This window comes from Apis dorsata, unplaced genomic scaffold (genome assembly GCF_000469605.1).
Source record: "Apis dorsata unplaced genomic scaffold, Apis dorsata 1.3 scaffold_618, whole genome shotgun sequence".
Lineage (NCBI taxonomy): Eukaryota > Metazoa > Arthropoda > Insecta > Hymenoptera > Apidae > Apis > Apis dorsata.
This window is the reverse complement of record NW_006263814.1, coordinates 104,015-116,277: the sequence shown is the minus strand read 5'-3', so window position 1 is coordinate 116,277 and position 12,263 is coordinate 104,015. Positions and strand designations below refer to the sequence as shown.

Below are 12,263 nucleotides of genomic sequence, written 5' to 3'. Positions count from 1 at the left end.
GATACCCTCGTGCCCCCGTCGAGGAGGGGGTCGACACCTACATCATCGGTCCATATTCTATTCTATCCCGTTCGAAACTTGGATCGGAACTTGTAACGTATAAATCGTTCGTTTCGTCGATCGTTAATGGACAGAGAGAGAGAGAGAGAAAGGAATCGAGCAATTCCATCTGAATTTGCGGTCGTTTACCGAGGAGTGTGCATTAGCGATCCCTCTTCGTTCGTTCGGTTGGGGGCCGCAATTTCTTGCCACCATTACGCGGAGTAGACACGTAAGAAGCGGCAGTTTGTTATTAACCGCGAGAGCGTTATCGCGATCGAATCCAGGATTTAATCACGCTCGCCTCTAATTCTCGTCTAACTATCCGAAATAATTGCTCTCGAAATCGATGTATCTCCAACGACGATTGAGGACGAAATATCGATCTAAATATTCTGGGGAACGGTCTCTGTACGAGAAATTTTCTTTTTAGCAATACTGATCTTTAAACGCGTTAAAACGAAGAAAAAACAAGTTTATTTTAACGAGCATCACCATATGGTTGAGAGAATCGAGAATCATGGCGGGGCGAACTTGGAACGGCTCGAAAAAGAAACGACGTTTTCTCGACTCGAAGTGACAATGATTTTTTCGATATCGCCACGATCGAATAATCTTCGGTTCCGTGCGAGTGAACGTGCGCTTGGTCTCGGATAAGGAACGGCTGGTTACCCGCAACTTGTCGAGCGTAGGCCTTGGAACGCGCGTATCCAGCCTTTCCCTGGATCTTAACCGCGATTCCGATCGGCGATTGTCGCCCAATTCTGCCTCCTCCGACCCCGGACACGACACGTCGCGCGCTCTCGTGAAAGTGAAATCGTTGCTTTCGGACCTTCAACCGCTCGAACCACGTATCCGAACAACAACCCCCTTCCCAACGCTTTGGCTATCGATCCGCTACCGTTCTTCGCCGGTTGAAAGAATTCTCGCCGAAGGTAGGAATGCGGTAATCGTCCATTTCGTTGAGGAAATGGAAGGAAATTTCAACGCGTATTTCTCTTGGTCACGTGTACGAAACGATACCTGTATTACTTAGATGTATTAGGGGATCCAAAGATTTGTATATCGGTATAAAAATATTTTTATTTCTCATAATAATTTTGTATTCGAGTGGTCAATCAATTATTATATGAAATAATTAATAGCTTCGAAAGTATTTATAAATGAAAATAATTTTTACGATTTTGAATTGTAGCTCTTATATGTGGTATTAGGATTGAAGAACAAAGCGTGGAGATGGATAAGTCTATTCTGTTGAAAAAGTGACTAGTTAAAAATTTCGAAAGAAGTAACTTTAAATAATTTAAATATAGCCTCTCCTTTCTCATTATTACGTTTTGAACGATATTATATCGAAATTACCTTATTCGTAGCTATTAAATTTTATCCTTAACCAATAAACACAGTACACTTCGTATACTTTTCGTTTCGTTCGAATGTCAAAACCGTTCCGTCCAACTTGTCTCGAAATTGGAAAAGTTTCACGCTCGAGATACTTTTCGAAAGAGCGAAAGTTCCTTTTCGATTTCTCGTAAAGTTTCTTTCCGATCCATCCTCGCTGTGTCGTAACTATTATAATTAAGTCAAGTTCGGTGCCGATCCAATCCCCAGAAGAGGCACCTGTGGTGTCGATAACGATATGATAATGAAATCGGTGAGTTACGCGAAGTTGTGACGCGCGAAAACGAAAGGCGGTGCGAATCAACGCGCGAGGCGGACGGCTCTTGTCCCACGCCATAAATGGGCCGAAGGTCATCACCGATTCGGAAAGGGGTCGACGAAGCCTCGTTCGATCCACGCTCGCGTGACTTTGATCTATTTTTCAGCGCACGATCGCGCTCTCGATCGCGAGCCGGTTGCGCAACGGCGAAGCCTTTTGCGTCTTCGCCGTCGTCTTCGTTGTCGCCTGCACGCTCCGCTTAATCGCTCGACAAACGGCCTCCTGGAAACCACCTCTCATGCAATCGCACGTGTGTGTGTACGCACAATTTTTCGTTAATAATAATTAGATTCGAAACTGTCCGCCTGTTGGAGCGAAAAGAAAATAGATCGATTGCTTTAACGTGGAAGGAACTGAATGTCATCGAATTCTCAGGATGATCTGATTTTTTGGAGAAAAAAAAAAAAGGAAAATCCGGTTGGGAAAATACGAGGCGAGGATAATTGGCGGCGGGTCGAGCGGAACGTCATCGAAATTTTATATAACGTTGTGCGCAACGATGATGGCGCGCTTTCTTTTCCAATGGCGAAACGATTACTTTAAAATCCGCTGAAACTTTGATTGAACGCACGACGCGTTTTAGGAGAGGTTTGCGCGCGGGTGAAAGCAAAGAAGGGATCAATCGTCGATGATTTCGTTACGAAATAATAAATATTCGCGAAGACGAGGAAAGGGTGCATATTCGATGAAATCGACGATTCGATCGTGTAAACACTGAGACAAGTGTAGGCCAGATAGAACAATCGTTTTGGCGTACGAGTTGCGCTCTTTTCTTGCGTAACTGCCTTCTGTAGCCTTTTCATGAGCGAAACAAGTTGAAAACAGAAGAGGAAAAAGAAATCATTTTACTACTATTAATCTTTGCATATGTAAATCTATTCACGTATATCGTATATTTTTAATTTCCACGAGTTGTAAGTAAAAATAACTTGCGTTTAATTTCTTCTCTTCTCTCATTTGAAAGGAAAATTCCTGCTCATTAATTAAAATCAACGGATTAAAAGACCCCGTTCAACCCTCGCCATTGGTCGGCACCATTTGCGGCAAATTGCACTTGTTCGAATTCCATCGCTCTGTATCACGCTCGTTAGCTCCGCGAGCGTATTCCAACTCGATAATAATAATACTCGAGGAGAGAAACGCGTAGTTTAATCCCCGCCATTCTCGGTGGTCAGCTGATCCGACCGAGATCGAAGCCCCGGCCGCGTACAAACGTTCACCTCGTTACACGAGGGCTATGTGCGTTGCTTGGATGGATAACGTGGGTGCAGTGACTTGCACCCAAGTAGACCAAGAAGGGAGCGATGAAAATCGGCCGAGCCTTCCAACGGGTTGCATCTGTCTCCCTGTTCTCTGGTCGACCTGTTGTTACGTTTGAAATCCTGTTCGAAATTCCGTGGATAATATATATATATCGATTTCGCGATATTTCTTTTATAATAGTTGATAAATGTCCAATTGAAAATGGAACGAGAGATCAAAAATTAATACTCGACTCGATCGCAATCGAGAAAATGGTTAAACAATGGTTTAAGATTCTATTCGAGTAGTGAAAAGTACGCTCTATCAGTTGCCTCACCTTAAATCAAGGATGGACGGTGCGATGGTTAGCCAACGGTTTGGCCAGCTTTCCTAGCCTTCACAGCGTTCGAAACACAATGCTAATGTTGCGCGCGCCGAAAATTAATTGGGACGTGGGAGGAGGTATAGATCGATTCAATACGATATGTATAATACGAAGACGTATTACCAATTCGATCGCCGCCTGCGATAACGTCGCTTCCACTCGAATTATGACCGCGCATGCGCTCTTCTATCGGGTTGAACAGAGGCAACTCGGTATTAATACATAATGCTTAGAATCCAGTCGCTGTAATAACCGTTGCGGCGCAGCGGTTAATTTCCATTCGTTCGTTGTTAAACGTTCGAGTTCTCGGGTGCAGAACAACCGCTTTCCATAGAAAGTCTCGCCTCCTTTGTTCTCCTCCAGCTAGCCAACCTGTTGTCCCGTTGTCGACCAGACATCGAAAGCATCCAAGATCGGCCTGCTATTACGAATGACGAAACAACAGGTCGCCACGTAACTATGCTCGCTTGCGTTTTCCCAAGTTGTATCCGGGTCAGCCACGAGATTCGTCGCGTATTCACGCACAAATTGTTATTAAATTTATTCATTCCCGTCGAATCTTCACTTCGACCGAACCGTTCCATTCCACCTATCTTCTATTCTATTCTCTCCTTGTCTCTCTGGAGGCCAAAGCGTGAAGAAAAGGAGAAAGGCGAGTGTGTGAGTGTGTGCGCGCATATGTCTATCTCTCTTTCTCTCTCTTTCTCTGTCTCTTGGTACCGTTCACCTCATTACGTACCCCGTTCCCGCGTACACGGTGGGCGCACGTGTGTTTCACTCCGTCGAGCGTTTTACGTGGGTGTGCATCGTACCGTGTCGGATATCGAGCGCGAAAAAGATAACGGTATATGGGGCCCGCGACAGCGAGAGCGAGACGAGACGCTTTCGAAACCTTTCGGACGCTCGTGGCTGGTTAATAGAAGAAGAAGGAATATTCCCATGGAAAATTCTTTCGGAAAACATTTCGATCGGCGAGTACGCTCCGAGAATGTGTAATTTCTTTCTTTCTTTCTTTCTGTTGAAATTTTGAAGAGAATTTTTTCCCTAGAATTCGTAATATAATTCGGAGAGAAACTTTCGTGAGAACTTTTTTAATTTCGTTGAAAAAAGAAAAAAATATGGCAGGAAGATGGGTAACGGATGATGTAATGTATGCCTCGAAATTGAAATTCTAAGGAGGATTTATCGTAAAGGATTTAGTTAGTAGGAATTTCTAATAAAACCTGTGCCCTGTTTTATTATCGATTTGGTAACTCAAGCTCGATGTCGAAACTCCGTGTACAACGGAGTAATTTACACCTTAACCGTGTGTAAAACAAAACATCGAATTTCTCGAAACTACGAAGGCGAGAGATCTGGCGTCTGATCGTTACGTTCCTCCTCCACTTGCCTCATCGCGTTCGTCTCGCGCCCTCCTGTTCCACTGAACGTTTCGTAAGGTGGTGGTTTCGAATCGAGAAGCGTGTTCGAGAGAACAAAAGGTTTAAAAGGTGAATTTTGACACCGATCTCCTCAAGGATCGAGGAGGAGAAGGAGAGGGAGGGGGATCCATTCTCAATGGAAACAAGCAATCCCAAGGAATTTACGAGCGATTTCCTTACGAAGATTCATGACGAGATACCCGTCATTGTTCCCCGGATTTTTTTCTTCCCCGATTGGGCCACCTGTACAACCACTCTCTTCTATCCATCTATCCACCCATCTATCCGCATCTTGGATATCGTTATTAGCATCGTGAATCGATGTTGACCGACATAAAAGTCAGCTTGCATGCAAATCCCTTGGGAAGTTGAGAGCATCTCTTCGTGTCCCGCTCTCGAGACGGAGCGAGACGGAGAATTGGGACGAGGAACGGTGGGAATGGGCGTCAGGAAATTTTGAAACGAGCGCTCGCCGTCCCTCGACCGCGTTTCCACCTTTCTAACTCGTGGCTACGCTCGTGGAACGAAATAGCAAAGGTTAAACACGTTGCCCGTTTACACACCCCTGCAACTGCGTAACCTTCACGGCCGATCGCTACGATTTCCACGCTTGTCTGCGTCTCTCGCGGATACGGAGATCGTGCAACGATCGAAGAACGATCTTGCAAATTCTTTCCAAACTCTTTCGAGCCAAAGAATATTTCATTTTTCCTCGAATTAACGTGGATCAACACGGAAGGATCAGGATTCGATAATTTAAATTTAATAATTTTGCGGAAGTTTTTTCTTTTTCCTTTTTTTTCTTTTCTTTTTCTTTTACCATAACCTTTTGTCTTCGCGCGTGTACTTTCTTCGCGCTCTCTCCTCGCCTTCGTTCAGAGTGAATTCTCTCGGTTGACGCAACCGATCCCAATCTCTCGCAGCTCGGTAATTAATCGCGCGTTCGTTCGGATGTATTCGCGCTTGTAACGAGCCAATCTTGCTTTCTACGCTCCCCCTCCTCTCTGATTTTTGCATAACTCAAACAAGGTTACAAACAATCGGTAGGCTACGATCCGTTCAGAAGAGACCACCTACTAGACGGATTGTTCCCCTCGGTTGCTATGATCTCGTTCGTCCGATGAAAAGGCATCTCCTTTGTGTCTGTAACTCCTTTCCATCGAGGAGTCTTTAATTAAATTGCCGCTGCTCGTCACGAACAGTGAGGAGATCCGTAACGAGCGCACTTCCGTGAACGCAACAGGTAGACGCTTCGCATTTTTCGATCTGTGAACGCCTCCCCCACGAAATATTCACTCGTTATCTGTCATCATCATCAACTTGCCTTCCTCTTTAAACATCACTTTCACGAACGAGAGCAACTCAAGTTAGAGTTAAGGGTTTAGAGGAACGTTAAGGACCCCTTCCGGTTGAATATTCCGGAAATTGGTCCTGCTTTTCTTCTTCTTTTTTTCGCGAATGAATATCTAGGATTAACGATTTTTTCAAACGCAGTTTTCTTCGAGCGTTATGTCATCGATTTACTTAACATAGATAGTAAAATTGTCCACTCTTCTCTGGAAACCTTTGAAATTTTCTAATGAAGATTTTTATGGAATGGAATAGTCGTCAAGTTTATACAACGTGTTAATTAATTAAGAAATACTTGCAGGATCGATCGTCAAAAATTAATACGCAAAGTTGTGCCTAATACAGATAAGAATAAATGGATAAGAAATTTTTTTTAATTCGACCAGAAGAAAAGTGATAGCTAGATATGGATAAGGATCGATACAAAGTTAGATGAAAAGGGGAGGGATGATCGTGGGATCGAGGTACGAATAGCTCGGAGGTCGAGGAGGTATCTTTAATAACGAGGGGATCCGATGGGTCGTGAGTGGGTGTTCCCTTAGCAAGGATCCAGGGCGTTCACCGTTACGTATTCGCGTGTAGCCTGCAAGTAGCCCCCCCCTCTCTCTCTCTTTCTCTCTCCAACCGATCGATTAATCACACGTTAAAAGGGTAAAGGGGGCCGCGACGCGCCGCCTATCCCACGCGATTGTAAAACGTGAATTTCGTTTCGCAAAATACCCGCTCTCGTTCGCGACGCGGGAGCACGTCATCTCATCGTGCAGTCACGTTCACTCCCCCGCTCGTGTCCACTTTTGCTTTTAACGGCGAACGACGTTGATTGGCCGACACGTGGGAACGCGTCGGATCGATTCTCAACTTGATGTCATCGAATTATCGATCGATTTTCTGCTCGCACGTATTAAAAAATATTCGATGATATGCGAACCAATTTATTTTTCCAAGTTTATTATATCAGGAGCAGGCGAACGATCATTTTCACTTTTAAGGCCACCCGTTAACCCGATTGCCGTTAATCCGAGCCACGCGACGATACGCTCGAAGCCCAAGAAGCCCGCGGCCTTGTGTAAAACTCTCTTTCACCCGATATTATCCGAAAGTTACACGGATTCGATCTATCTCTGTGAAACGGTTTCCACGAACGCGATGGCCATCGAGTTTCTTCGTTCCTCGCGAATCCTATTGACACGCCTTGTTTCGTTTCGCCACCGTTATCCTTGCTTTTTCGCTCAACAACACCAGCCTCGTTCGGTATTCTTTTAAACGTAATATCCTCTTTCTTCCAATAATAATAATAGAAAAAAGAAAAAGAAATCGAACAAACGAATAAAAGAGAAATCTCTCTTGGAATGGAATGGAATGGAATGATATCATAGTAGTAACTAATATGATAAATGAAATCGTAATCGTTACGAAAGCGAGGGATGCGCACGTAACTCGTAACTTTCGGCGAAGAGAATTTCTTCAGAAGAAAGTTTTTTTCTTTTCTTTTCTCTCTATCTCTCTCTCTCTCTCTGTCTCTTCTTTATTTACGGACTTAATTGGACCGCGTGATCGTGAAACTGGGTCACGCGGTTCACTTACTCTCCTAGCAGTGTCTCGCGTATCGTCTCGCAATTGTACGAGAGATTACGAATTTTAATTATAAGCCGCTTCATTCCCTTTGACAATAATTACCGGGCAATTATTCGTCGTCCAACATTTCTCGCACGGCACACCAATTATCGACGTTAATCGCGACGTTGAAACCGTTTCCACCTTTCACTCCTCCGTTCCTGAGAAGAAGTTTAATTCCGAATCGAACGAACATCTGACTGGGTAGGAAGGATATATTGCGCAACTCTGTTCGCGCATCCTCCGATTATTACCGCCATGCAATGTCCACGCGCGGAGATACAGCGCGATGCACATCTCGTTGTTGTTGGCGGTTGTTGTCGAGTCCAGCTAGTTTCTAGCTGGACGAGCTTCTCTCATTTATCGAGGTCGTTCTTCGCCGTTTAATAACGAGAAAGGTCGGACGGATGTTTCATCGTCAAACCGTTTCCACTTTCTTATATATACGTGATTGTTGCCCAATCCTTTTTATCTCCCACATCCTTCCTAGATAAGCTGATTTCCTCGTCCTAGAAAAAAAAAGAAGAAGAAGAAAAAATAACTGCGTAATTTACGAGTGGAAAAACTTTGTTTCCAAAGGCGAGGAGTGGAATAATAATAAGTGGTACGAGTATTTTCTGAATTGCAGTATACGAAAGGAGAAACAATAATTTCTGTCAAAGGATCCCGGGAGGGAGGGGGAGAAGAGGGGACCTTTTCGCAATAAATCGTCATAAACTTCAATGGCTTCGGTTATAACGTTTTAAGGAAGAATAACATTGTTTATACAGCAGTTTATGTTTTTCTCAAAGGCAGTAAACGATGTTCATATTTCTTTCCTTTCTTCTTTTTTCTTTTTTTTTGCTTTCTTTTATTTTCTTTTTCCTTTTTTACTAATTTTCTTTTCTTTTCTTTCTTTTTCATTAAAATACTATTTTACTTATTTAGCTTCGAAGAAATGTACTCAGGTATTCCAATAATACGACCACATCGTTTTACCATTTTTACAGTTACAATTGGACAATATATCGCGACCGAAAATTCTATTTTACAATTTTATTATTTTAAAATTCAAAGAAATTCAAATTTAAAATTATAGTCTTCCATTCGTACGGAATAAGTCACGTAAAGAGGATAAAAATCCGTTATTCGTCGGTTGGATCGCGTGGGCGCAACCCAACGAGAATTCATAAGATAACATAAGATCAACACGGAAATGATTCCAACTCTTAATTTATCACGAGGAGAGCGAGAAACGGTCATTCTTACTTACTGATCCCTTCATTTCCCGATATTCTCTCTCTCTATCTCTTTATACCGAGTCGGAAGCGTATCGAATGCTAATAAACTTTCAAGATATACGGGATCGCGAGGGGAAAAGTGGAGATCGAAACGCCGCGTTTCTCGCAATACACCGTGCGAAATCTGAACGGTTACGTTCTGATTACACGCTGTACCCGAGAAACGTCATTACGTGGCAATGAAATCTGGCAAGAAAATCACGACACGTGGTTAACCCGACTGTTCTATATCGAATGATCGAGGGTATAAGTGTTTTCCACCGATGTGTGTGTGTGGAAACACTCGATTCTAAAACGATTGCGAAAATTGTAGGATAAGAAAGAGCAGCGGTTGCAGAGGAGATCTGTGTAACACGGAAAGAGAAATCCATAGCGATTCGACGATCGAGTAAAATCGTAGAATTCGAGCGAGCCTCGAAATCGTTGAATTGATTTAAACGATTTCACGCTTCCGCGTAGAAATCGATGCTAAACGTATCCCGTCGATTTCGGTTAATTACTTCAATTTGTTCGCGATGTCATTTATTAATGGCCGCGGTGTTTCTGAAACTCTTGGTTTGATTTATGGACAGAGATATTCTTGTTTCAACCGAGTGTGTAAAACTGAATTTTCCAATGTTTACATTTCAACGCGTGTATCTATCAGCGCCGATCTTTCGGTTTCAGTTTTCCAAGGTTCGTGGCCACCCTACCGTGGACAAAAAAAAGAAAATCGTAGATACGAGCCAGGATGACGACAAGCCTATTATGACAAAAAAAAAGAAAGAAAGAAAGAAAAGAGAACTTGGGATTACGTACATCGAATCCATAATAATTATTACACTTTTTTCGTTTGCGTAATTGGAAACGTGACTGGTCCTAAATGAAACCGGCCCTGAACGAAACCGGCTCGACCCGTGATCGTGCGCGCAGCTGATTCGATCATCGTGATTCCCTAGTCGGGAAGCGATCGAAATTATTCCAGAATTATCGAGATTCTCCGGCACGGAGACGCAGGAAAGTCTGAGTCACGAATTTGCGAGAGTCGAGTGAGTAGCCGCCCGTGGAGGATTGAGAAAAGAAACGTAGCCTCGACGAGGAAAAAATGTTTCGAATTTTTCGGAACAACAGAAGGCGTAATCTTGTAATTTCGCGGTTACGAATTTTATTTAGCAGGGGGGAGAGGGGGGGAGGACTTAACGCACGGCTGTTACGAGTTACTCGTTTAATATCACGTTACCACATTCTCGCGCAGAACTCGTGATTCGGGATTAAAGTAAAGCTTGTGGAACGCTGTAATTGCCGTTTTCTGTGCAACGAAGGTATTTAATTTGCCGCCAACTCAGCGGACCTTTTATTAATCATGGGAAAAACTTTATGGCACAATTGGTTAGAGAGTATTACGTCGAGCGCTACATAACTACATCCGGTAGTTATGTAGAATGTATAGAAAGGACAATCCATCGATATATCCTATTCAACCGCGTGAAATCGTGTGGAATTTTAAATAAGATGCGAATATATGTACACGAAAGAATATATGTACACGATGGCGGAAGTGTCCCGATCTCTTCGCAGAATGGAACAAAATAAACGATGAAAACTTGATTGATCCGGTATTCGAATATTCTAATCGAATTTCCGTGCAATATGTTTCAGTAGTGGACGTGGGCATGCACGCGGTAACGCGCACGCGCCTTAAACCGTTTAAAACTGTGTCCGATATTATGCAAGCCGTGTTCCAGTTTTAAAGCCCCGCTTCGGTATTCCAACTCACTTTCACTCATTCAGCTCGCCACCTCTTTTATCATGCCCTCTCTCCCTCGCTCTTCTTTCTCGCCCCTCTTTCTCTTTCCAACTCTCCTTCTCCTCTTCCCTCTCTCTCTCTCTCCCGCTTATATCTCTCCCCCGTTCTCTCGTTCGCCGTTCCTACGACTTTCACTTCTCTTAACTTACTTCGTAAGTCGCCTCCCTCCCTCGCCTCGCACCTCCCGCGTCCCCCGTTCGAAACTTCCAGTTGGAACGCCTTAGAGAACCGCAGTCCCATGATTTATAGAGTATCCATGCGACGCTCGTTGCCTCGGAACTACTACGCGCGATACGATTGAAAATCGCTTCCCGTCTCGCGGTTTTCTAACCCGCCTTTCTAACCCTTTCTCGCCATCGCCTCGAAAAATCCGCCCGTGTAAAAGAGAGGGGGGAAATCTCGTCAAAGGATAAATACCTATAGATAGACTCTATAGCTCGTACGTATTTTGTAGAGAGATTTACGGCAGTTCCGTGAACCAGTGTGAGAAACACTCGTTTTCTCAGTTTCCTTATATACACGTATATTTGGAAGGGCTTGTGGTATTTGTTGTACGAGATCAGAATCGATCCAAGGAAAACGTATAATTTTCGCGATTACATTGTCGCTAGGATTACTTGTCCCTGTAACCGATTACAGAGGTCTTAATTAGGCGTTGGAAATTGATTCGAAACGATTGTTCTTGCGATAATTTAAGCAACACTCTAAATGATACTCTCGGTTAGTTAACTTGAGCTTTGTTTTCACCGCGCAAAAAATTCTAATTAGTATTTCTAACGGATAATAACGATGTAATTTATGGACTGTTGGCCGCTCGTTACAGCAGTGGTAAAGCTTAGAACCGATTAGAGAGGGACGAATTTTGCGGGATAATAACCTAGAGCCGATCTCCTTCTTAAAATTTCGACCATTATCGCTTTGACGAACGCTCGTTAGACACTCGTTCCGCGAAATCTTCGAGATCGCGAGTTTTTACGCTAGTTTACAACTCCCGCTTAAACTCTCCTTATTGGTTTTCGCGCCAACGATTCCCAAATTACGTTTGAACCGAAGCTGTGCGATTACCAGCGAATTACCAGCTACCAACCAGATTCCATTGCTCAACAATTCGATAACAATTGACTTCGTTTCTCCTTTCGAGTAGTCTAAGGATTTTTCGATGATGGACACAAAGTGATATTGATCGACGGAGCGAAATAACGCGGTCAAATTACAATTTATAATAATTTGAACGTGATATCTACGCAAAGAACGAAGATAACTTTTAACATATATACGCGTTGCGATAATTACGATAACATTGATGATAACTTTATTGTGAACGATAATGAGACCGTGTTGTCTGCCGTGTAATACAGTTCTCACATTTCTGCAACATTCAATAAGGCTGAATGGTGTAACTTTACATCTACTAGGATCTCTTGCC

The 12,263-nt window shown here is 43.4% G+C and overlaps 1 protein-coding gene across 3 annotated transcripts in view; it reads left to right on the top strand.

Annotated features, from left to right (window-relative positions):
• Positions 1 to 12,263, top strand: part of LOC102679074 — a 40,665-nt gene that overhangs the window by 12,325 nt on the left and 16,077 nt on the right. Inside the window, exon 1 of one of the 3 annotated variants that reach the window (XM_031513180.1) lies at positions 6,675 to 6,687. The exons of the other annotated variants lie outside the window; for them this stretch is intronic. The gene's annotated coding sequence lies outside the window, so the exon portion shown is untranslated. Of the gene's footprint in view, positions 1 to 6,674; positions 6,688 to 12,263 lie in introns of those variants that run through there. 3 annotated transcript variants of the gene reach the window in all.